Here is a 10,669-nt window from a genome sequence, read left to right as displayed (position 1 = left end):
TGATAGTCACTGTTACAATCTCACCTTACAGTAATTATCTCATTTGGTCCTTACAACAATCCTAGGAGATAGGTATTATTATCTCCATTTTACAGATGAGGAAAGTGAGGCAAAGTGGCTTGCCTGGTATCACACAACTAGTAAGTGTTGGAGATAAGCTTTGAACTGTGGTCTTCCAGATTCCAGGTGTGGTGCTCTATCCACTTCATCATTTTCTTCATGTTTTAGTTTGCCCAGAAACAATGGGGAGAGGGGAAAAGAAGAGTCAGAGAGAGGTAGATTTTGGTGGTATATACAGCAGAACTTCTAACTTTAGTTCAAAAGTAGGAGTAACTCACAGAGCTCAGAGACATCTCTATTATTTCAAAAACATCTATTAATTTATTAATCAACAAATATACTTTTACTAAGCACTTAATTGCAATAGACCTAAGAGATAAGAAGACAAAGGGGAAAAAATTGTTGTACTCAAAGAGCTTGGATTCAATTGGGAAAAATAATGTGACCAGAAGAATGTTGTACACAGAGACTGATACACTGTGGCACAATTGAACTTAATGGACTTCTCTACTCGCAGCAATGCAGTGATCCAGGACAAATCTGAGGGATTTATGAGAAAGAACATTATCCACATCCAGAGAAAGAGCTGTGGGAAAAGAAACACAGAAGAAAAACATTTGCTTGATCACATAGTTCGATGGGGATATAATTGGGGATGTAGACTCTAAACGATCACTCTATTGCAAATATTAATAATATGGGAATAGGTCTTGATCAATGATACATGTAAAATCCAGTTGATTTACTTGTGGGCTACAGGAGGGGATAGGGAAGAGGGGAGAGAAAGAATATGAATCATGGAACCATGCAAAAATATTCTAAATTAATTAACTAAATAAATTTAAAATTAAATAAAAGAAAAACAATATGGATACATACAATGTATTTTTATTTATTTCATGAAATATTTACCAATTACATCAATTTTTTAAAATATTCACTTTTTAAAAATTTGGGGTTACAAACTCTCTTCTAACTACCCCACCCCTTCAGAAGGCAAACAAAATGATATTGATTAACATGGAGACATAAAAATAGATAAACTATATGTAAGATAAATACAAGAGGAGGCAGTACTAGTAGCCAGGATAGAATCAGGAAAGGTCTCATATTAGAGGTGGTATTTGAGTTGCAGAAGAAAGGAAGCAAGGGGATCTAAGAAATGGAAGAGGGAAAGGGAGTACATACCAGGGATGGGGATACAGCCTGTGCAAAGACTTGGAGATAGGAGATACAATGCAGTATGTGATGTACGACTAAAAAGTCAGTCAATTTGACTGGGCTATGGGGTAGTGCCTGAAAAGGAGTCATGCAGTTTAAGGAGTCTGGAATGAAAAGTTTAAGCCAGATTGTGAAAATCTTTAAACATCTCTTTGGCCTTTTGTTATTGTTCAGTCATTTCAGTCAAGTCCAACCATTTAGGACCCCGTTTGGGGTTTTCTTAGCAGATACTGGTTTTATTGCTTCCTTTTCCAGCTCATTTTAGAAATAAAGAAACTGAGGCAAACAGGGATAAATTACTTGCCTAGGATCCTGTAGCTGGTAAGTATCTGAGGCCAGATTTGAACTCGTGAAGATAGTCTTCTCAACTTGAGGCCAACACTGTATCCGTTGCTCTATCTAGGTGCCCCACTTTTCCAGCATTAAAATAAAGGGTTGGCCATGTCAGAATAAATAATAATAAACTCAATAATAAGCTCAAAAAATTATAGTGGCCCCTGATTACATCTAGGATTCAATATAAAATCCTTTTTGAGGGATCTAAAACTGTTCACAGGCTAATTGCATCCTATCTTTCTAGGCATATTACTCATTACTCCCCTCCTTAAACTCTACAATTTTTCCACACTAGCCTTCTTGCCATTTCTCACACGTGACACACCTCCCCTCTTATTGCCTTTATGCTGGTTTTCCCCATTTATGGAATGTTCTCCTCACTCAGGGAATCCTCTTGGCATCTCTCATTTCCAACAAGACTCAGCTCAAGGACCTCCTGCATGAGGCCTTTTCTGGTTCTCCCAACTGCTCATACTTTCTCTTTTAAAAATTATTTATTTATTCAGGTTACACATTAATATGATTTTAAATAATAATTTTCTGACATTTTTCCATCTATGTTCTCTTTCTCTCCCAACCTTCTCCCCTCTCCAAGAAAGCAGGTATTATAATAGAGGTTGTATATAAGTTATCATATAATACATTTGTCATGTTGTGAAACAAGACATATGCTGATTATACTTTCCCAAGATTACCTTTGTATCTGTTTTGTGTATGCATATATACACATATATGTACATATATGTGTGTCTTATCTTCTGCCTTAGAATTAATATCGTGTATTGATTCCAAGGCAGAAAAGCAGTAATGGCTGGGCAAAGTGGGTTAAGTGACTTGCCCAGCATCACATAGCTAGGAAGTGTCTGTGGCCAGATTTGAACCCAGAATCTTCTGTCTCTAGGCCTGGTTCTCAATCTACCAAGTGACCTAGCTGCCCACATTTTGTATAAATTTTATTTTGTATATATGTACCTATATCTTTGAACTTCCATAGTGTGTAGGGCATAGTAATTACCTTATTAAACGTGTGTGATTGTTGATTGATTGGCCACTACATGGAGGATGGATTGAACAAGGGAGAGATTTGAGAAGGGGAAGCCAATTGGGAGGCTATTACAATAGAATAGATGAATGATGATGGCCTGGATGGCCTGTATTGGATGGCGGCCATGTGAATGAAGAGGAGACATTCTAGGAATGAACAGGCTGAATCAACAAAACTTAGAAACTGATTGGCTCTGTCTGGGGAGAGAGAGTGAGAAGTCAAGGATAACTCTAAGGCTGCAACCTTGATGGCCAGAAGAATGATGGGGCCCTCCACCAAAACAAGGAAGTTAGGGAAAGGCGTGGGCTCTATCTTTTTTTTTTAATTTTTAATTTTATTAATTTAATTTTTTAAAAAACCCTTATCTTCTGTCTTGGAATCAATATTATGTATTGGTTCCATGACAGAAGAGTGGAAAGGGCTAGGCAATGGGGGTTAAGTGACTTGCCCAGGGTCATCCAGATTTGAAACTAGGACCTCCCCTCTCTGGGTGTGGCTCTCAATCTACTGAGCTACCCAGCTGCCCCTTGGGCTCTGTCTTAGACATCTTAAATTTGAGCTGCCAATGGGCCAGGAATCCAGTTGGAAATGTCTAATAGACAGTTGTAATTCAGGTCAGGAACACAGGAAAAGTTAGGGCTAAATATATAGATGTGGGAGTAATCTACATAGCAACAAAAACTGATTATTGAACCCCTGGGTTCAGTGAGGTCACTCCAAAAGATAATGTAGAAAGAGAAGAGAGCTGACACAGAGTCATGTGGTACATTCATAGTTTGGGGATGGGGCATAGATAATGAAAGAGCAAGTATTACACTGTTGTGAGAAGATTGAGCAGCATCAGGAAAACCCAGAGAAGAGAGAGTAACAGTGAGGAGGATAAGGTAGTCAACAATGCTATAGAAACAAAAAGAAAAATGAAGATAAGGGAAAGGCCATTGTAAGTGTTACACTAAGTGTTAGGGATACAAAGATAGATGTGAGATAGACTGTTTCTCAAGGAGAAAACTAGTAGTTTGGAAGAAAGAAACAGACACAACTAACCAAGATGCAAAAGAGAATAAGTGAGTGCATGGGAGAAGTCCTGACAGTGCCATAAAAATTGAAAATTGTGGGCAGTTAAGGTTGCTCCAGATAGGAGGTCTTAGTTTGAAATCTAGCTTCACTTACTTTCTAGCAGTATGACCCTGGGCCAGTCATTTAACCCCAGTTGCTTAGCCCCTACCACTCTTCTGCCTTGGAACCAATATTTAATATTGGCTCTAAGACAGAAGGTAAGGGTTTTTTAAAAAGAAAAGAAAGAAATTTGAGGTGTAGAGATAATTTTCAGCTGGGAGATGACCAGAGAAAACTTCATGGAATAGCACATGAATTAGACTTTGAAGGAAGGGAGGTATGGGGAAATAGGTTGCACAGTAGATGAAGTGCCAGGATTCTCAAGTTCAAATCTGGACTCAGACATGAACTAACTCTGTGACTCTGGACAAATCACTTAATCGCTGTCTGCCTTAGTTTTCCCAGCCATAAAGTGGGACTAATAATAATAATCCTAGGATTGTAAGGATCAAATGAGAATATATTTGTAAAGTGCCTAGCAATGCCTAGCACATAATAGGCACTATATAAGTGCTAGCTATTATTATTACTTCAGCAGTATGAGATGGGTGTGTGTGTGGGAGGAATGAAGAAATTTATTCCAAATGTGAGGGATCCCTGGAGAGTGAAGAAGAGAATCTTGTTTGGCTGGAAGATAAAATAACTAAGGGGGAGTAGTGAGATAAGGCTGGGGGTGGGGCATGCTTTAAAAATCAAAATCATGAGTTTATGCTTCATTCTGTAAGCAGAGAGGAGCCAGTGAAGGTCTTTTAAGCAGGGGAGCAATGTGATCAGAAAAGTAAATTAGGAAGACTTCTCAGGCAGCCATGTAAAAGAGTAATTGGAAAGCAGATAGTTTGAAGGCAGAAAGGCATTATTACAGTAATCTAAGTGTTACTCTTCTTCTTTTTTTTTTTTTTAAACCCTTACCTTCCGTCTTGGAGTCAATACTATGTATTGGCTGTATTGTATTGGTCTGGCTCTCAATCCACTGAGCTACCCAGCTGCCCCCTGTTACCCTTCTATTTCCAGGTTTTTGTCTCTCCTTCTCCACTTGGCTTTTTCTCTTAATTCTTCTCTCTTCTGACTTTATCTGGTCACACCCTAGTTTCTAGTGCCTCCTATCAGGGCATCTTGGTGTTTAATGACTCATCTCTATGAAATGAAAAATTTAAAATTCACCTTTCAGGTATGACCCTAATAGGACCCAAATAGTCATTTGATTTATAGTTCCTCAGTTATATCCTTCAAAGCCCTGAAACCAGTCAGAGATAAATTAATTGATGGACAGTAATGTCTTGTAGCCTTCCCTACCTTCCATCAGGGTTTTTGCCTCTGAGGAAGATAATTCTCTCTCCCATTCTCACAGAACAGTCTGTCTCTCAAGACCTTTTGTTTAATGAGATATATTTCTTTTTCAGCTGATTTTATTGGTGTTCTATACACAAATGTTTTTCTGATTCTGTCAGCAACTAAGTAGCTAGGTGGCACAAAGGACAGAGCTTGAGTTCAAATCTGGTCTCAGACACTACCTATGTTACCCATGACAAGTCACTTAACCCTATTTGCCTCAGCTTCCTCATCTATAAAATAAGCTAGAGGAGGCAAACTACTCCATTATCTTTGCCAAGAAAATCCCAGACATGCCTGGAAAAAAATTGAACAACAGTAGCAACCAAAATTTTGGGTAGTGTTAGTGTCATTGAAGAAGAAAGAATAGAGTCAAGGAATAATTTGGACAATTGGGTCATTTCTTGTCTCAGAATTGACAAGGTTTAGCAGCTATTTGGAGGGGCTGGAGGAAGAGGAAGGCAGCATGGCAATAAGACTATAGATAAGTGAAACCTTGGTTCAGATACCACCTCTGATTTTTTGCTATTTGTATGACAGTGGGTGAGCCCCTTACATTCCTTGGGCCTCTGTTTCCTCATCTGTAAAATGAAGAGATTAGACTAGATGGCTTTTGAGCTTTAGAGCTTCCAGTTTTTGACTGACAAAAATTCAGGAGAAATGAATTCAGTTTTAGAAATATTGCCTTTGTGGTATCCAAATGGGAGATATCCTCCAGGCTTTTGGGAATGTAAGTCCCAAGCTCAAAGGAGAGCTTAGAGTTTGAGATGATAGTGTTGGGAGTCATCTGCATAGCGGTCATCACTGAGATTCTGATGACACAAATGTAAATGATTTTTATGACAAAGGAAAGGGAGAACCATCGTAGATGTATAGATTTCTGATCAACCAAATATTGAGGCAAGAATAAAAAGGGAAACGTGCTTCTGGATAAGAACATGACAGAGGAAATTTTAGGCTTAATGTGAGGCAACAAATGACAAGGTCACCAAAAATGCTTGTCTTGTCCTCCATGGAGAGAACCATGTGTCCAGAATAAGGGCAGTGTATACTCTGCCTGCTAAGATTACATTTGAAGTCTTGAGTTCCCTTCTGAAGCTCACATTTTAGGAAGGCCATTGACAAAGATGGAGTTTGCTCAGAGGAAGGTATTCTTATGAGTGAGAAGACTGGAAATCAGCATGCTTGAATCAGTAGAAGAACCTGGGGATAAATCTGGAGAAGAGAAGATTCAATAGCTGGCTATCCCTTTGTTTGGGATGTCAAGAGTTAGAATCCTACTCAGTTATGGGCCCAACTAAACCTTCAAAGTCTCTGGAATTGGAGATTCTGTGATGCTGTGAATAGAATAGAATTATAAGGGTGAATTGGAGGTAGGACTATCTGATAGAGAAGAAGGATCTGACAAATGGAAAGCAGGGAGAAGCATCCAGTGACATGGGTGGAAACAGGACAAATGGTGATTCTGATAGAGGAATCAAGAGGAGCTAGAAATGGGAAAGTGGGGGAAGGAAAAGATGACTGAGGAAACGAATAGATATAGAAACTGTATTGCCATAGGAGGTAGATCCCTCTGAGAGGTCTCATGATGGGGGTGGGATAAGGGAATAAGCATTTACATATCCCTTACTGTGTGCCAGGTGACCTAAGTAATTAAAAAAAACCCTTATCTTCTGTCTTAGAATCAATACTGTGTATTGGCTCCAAGGCAGAAGAGTGGTAAGGGCTAGGCAATGGGGGTCAAGTGACTTGCCCAGGGTCACACAGCTGGGAAGTACCTGAGGTCAAGATTTGAACCAAGGACTTCCTGTCTCTAGACCCAGCTCTCAATCCCTGAGCCACCCAGCTGCTCTCCTAGGCTAAGCACTTTTTACAAATATTATCTCATCTGATCCTCATGATAACCTTGTGAGGCAGGTGATATTATTTATACCCATTTTACAACTGAAGAAAGTGAGGCAAATAGAAGTTAAATGACTTGCCCAGGGTCACCTAGTCAGTAAATGTCTTGAAGCTGGTTTCAAATTTATGTGTCATGTTGAATTCTATTTAGTTTCCTTTCAAAATGAAGAAGATTGAAGGTTATTTTTGGATGGCAAAGTCCCATCCAAAGAAATGGCAATCCTGCTCTCCCAAGAAGTCAGATGTACTTATGTGGGAGAATTGGGAAGGGAGTTGTGAGGGATCTCCCTGAAAAAGAACCTCTGAGAAGGAAGAATGCTCCCCACCTCCTGATAGGAAGGCGATAGACAAAATATGCAAAATGAGATATATTTTGGACATGGCCGATGTGGGATGTTGTTTTGCTAGAATATGCATATTTAATATGAAGAAGGCTTTTTTGGTAGGGGGAGGTGGGAGGAAAAATGTTTTAAAATCGAAAAAATTTAATTAAAATTAAATTAACTATAAGAAAGCTAATTTTTTCCTCAGCGTAAGCACTTTGTGCCATGTTGCCTAGATACATACAGATTGTGAGGAAAGACCGAGAAAATGTATAAGAAGAGCTTTGCTGACTTCAATGTGCTATATAAATGGTTATACCATTATCATTCTGGTCAGTTTTAAAAGTAAAATCTTCACATTTTATATTATAAAGTTCATTCTATTATTATAATATTATAAAATTCAGTTAGAATATCTTGATGAATGTTCCTAATGTTTTTTAAAATAGAAAAAAGAATGAAGCTGGCAGAACCCTTTAACAATGGAAAAGGCCTGAAGTCTTGAACCTTTTGGTAATTTCTTTCTCATACCACATATGAACTGGGGCTGTTTGCAGATTGAGGCCTTGGACTATGACATGCAAATTTAAAAAATGCTCTTTTGCAACTCACTAATAGGAAAGGGAGGGAGGGAGCGGGGAGACTCCTGAGCTTTAGGAGGAACAAGAGGAGCTCCTTATATCTCATGAAGGGATATCTCCTCTACCCTTCTCTCAACTCACAGGGCTGTCAGCCTAGATTAAGCCATCATTATCTCTTACTTGGTTGCTTCACTAGTAACACAGTGGATAGAGGACTGGATTTGGAATCAGAAAGATGTGAATTCATGTTCTGCCTCAGACACTTAACTAGCTGCGTGACCCTAGACAAGTCACTTAACCACTGACTCACCCAGTCCCCCCCCTAATGATGATGATGATGATGATAAAATAACTAATATTTATATGGTGCTTACCATCTACCAAGCACTTTACAATAATTATCTCATTTGATAATCTCATCTGTAAAATGGAGATGTTAATAATAGCACCTCCTTCCCAGGGTTCTGAGGATCAAATGAGATAATGTTGGTAAAATTCTTTGTAAACATTTAAGAACTTTGAAAATGATAACTGTTATTATTAGTTCCAACTTTCTACCTTTTGCCAAAACAATTTTCCTAATGGATAAATCTGATCATGTCAGTCCCACACTTAAAACCCTTTCATGGTTCCTCATTTTATTTAGGATAAAATTCAAACTCCTTAACCTAAGAACTAATCTTGTGGGAGGGTCAGCTGCAGCCCCCTCCTTTCCCAGTACCACCATCCCTGCACACTTTGGGCTGGAATAATCTCAAATCCTTCCCATTAGTACCTTCTGTCTAGAATAGATACAAGAATTGGTTCTAAGGCAGAAAAGTGGTAAGGGTAGGCAGTTGGGGTTAAGTGACTTGCCCAGGGTCATCCAGCTAGGAAATGTCTGTGGCCAGATTTGAACCCAAGTGCTCTGAACTCCAATCTTGGCTCTTGATCTCTTGAGCCAACCAGTTGCCCCTCGACATTATGTTTTATAAGTGTCTTCTATACACCTCATATGTCTAAAAGTGACTTAAAGGGATTGAAGCCCCTCCACCACCCCTCTTCCCCCCAAAGGCCCATATTGGTGCCCTTGACAATCTGGTTTTTATTTAACTAGGCTTTTAAAAATATCCTCTCCTTGTTGTGAACTCTACACAGCCTAATTGGACTTCCAGATGGCCCATTCTCCCTCTACCTTCCACTCAGGTGCCTTTGTACCATTTTTCTGTCCCTAAATCATTTTAAGGCTTTCAGGCCAACAGCCTCTGTAGTCTTTTCCCATTCCCATGTTAGAATCCTGATCTTCTTTCAAGGCTCTATACTTTATTCACTTGCCAACACCTTCCATGTAGCTTTCCTTGATTCCATTAGTTGTGTGTACCTCTGTTTTCCTTAATTTTCCTTATTTGTGTACAGTGTGTATCTTCCTTCTCCTGACCCTAACAGAATATATGCTCCTGGAAGGCAGAAACATTTTATTCCTGGTGCCTAGCAAAAACACAATTAGAAGGTGCTTAATAAAAGTCTGTTTACTTGAATCCAAACTGGATGGGATTCCCAGAGATCATATGCCTCCATCCTTTGCCTCCAGGCTGGTATTTCCCAAATTTATGGAGACTTATAAAGATTTTTTTGTCCATGATCAGAGCTATCCAGTGGTAGAGTAGGGACTAGAACTCAAATCTTTTTTCCTGTGCTTTTCCATTATACTAGTATCTAGTATAATATAATGCTGTTTAGGTAGAGGCTAAGAAAGGTTCTGGGTCTAGCCCAGGGTCCCACAGTTACCTACCTGAAGTAGGAACTTGGGTCTTCCAGATGGCGTTCATCTCCTGTGCCACCTGATATGACTGGCTAGGTCACAATTAGGGAGGCCTTGCACTGGGTCAAGGACTTGACCCTAGCTTTCAGCAAGGGCCAGCAGAGTCATTTTTGGATCTGCGTTGCTAAGTTTCCATCAACTGCCTACAATGAAGAATTCTTTCAGTAGATAGAAAGCCAGGGCTGGACATAGGACATCCTGGGTTCAAATCTGGTCTCCGATACTTCCTAGCTGTGTGACCCTGGTGGAGTCACTTAATCTCAACTGCCTAGCCCTTATCACTCTTCTGTCTTGAAACCAATACTTAGTATTGACCCCAAGACAGAAGGTAAGGATTTTAAATTGTTTTTCTTTCACCTGGATGGAGATGAAGAAGAATATGTAACAGAATACTTCCCGATTCCTAGAGCCCTGGCCTCATTGCTTCTCCTAGTTTGGGGCTTTTGTTTTTTAGATACTTGATACTACTTCCAGGCTTTGAGTCCAACAGTGAAAAAGAAGGAATAGATTGTTGTTAAAGCTTAAAGGGATCTTGAATATCCTCTAGCCACAGCCTCCTTATTTTCCAGAAAAGGAAATTGAGATCCAAAGAGATTAAGTGACTTTGCTAAAGTCACACAGCCAATCAGTAGCAGAGCCAGATCTAGAACCCCAGTTTCCTGATTTATTGCTCTTCTTACCACCCTAGGCTGCACCTACATGCTAGAGTCCCTTCCAAGGGCACCGAACCACAGACTTGCTATTGATAGGACATAGAGCTATTGATATAAATGTGATTCAACCACCCCAAGCATGTCATTGGGAATAGAGCTTCAGGAATCGATAGCTAAATGAGTTTGAGAGCCTCACATAGGCTCACTAGGGTTTTTAGAATCAGAGGGTTTGGCCTGATGCTCTGTCTTCAGATGGTCTCCAACAATTGATTGGTCATTTTTTATTTTTCAATCATTTCAGT

This window comes from Monodelphis domestica, chromosome 1, assembly GCF_027887165.1.
Source record: "Monodelphis domestica isolate mMonDom1 chromosome 1, mMonDom1.pri, whole genome shotgun sequence".
NCBI lineage: Eukaryota > Metazoa > Chordata > Mammalia > Didelphimorphia > Didelphidae > Monodelphis > Monodelphis domestica.
The sequence above is the reverse complement of the archived record's forward strand: the minus strand, read 5'-3'. Positions refer to the sequence as shown.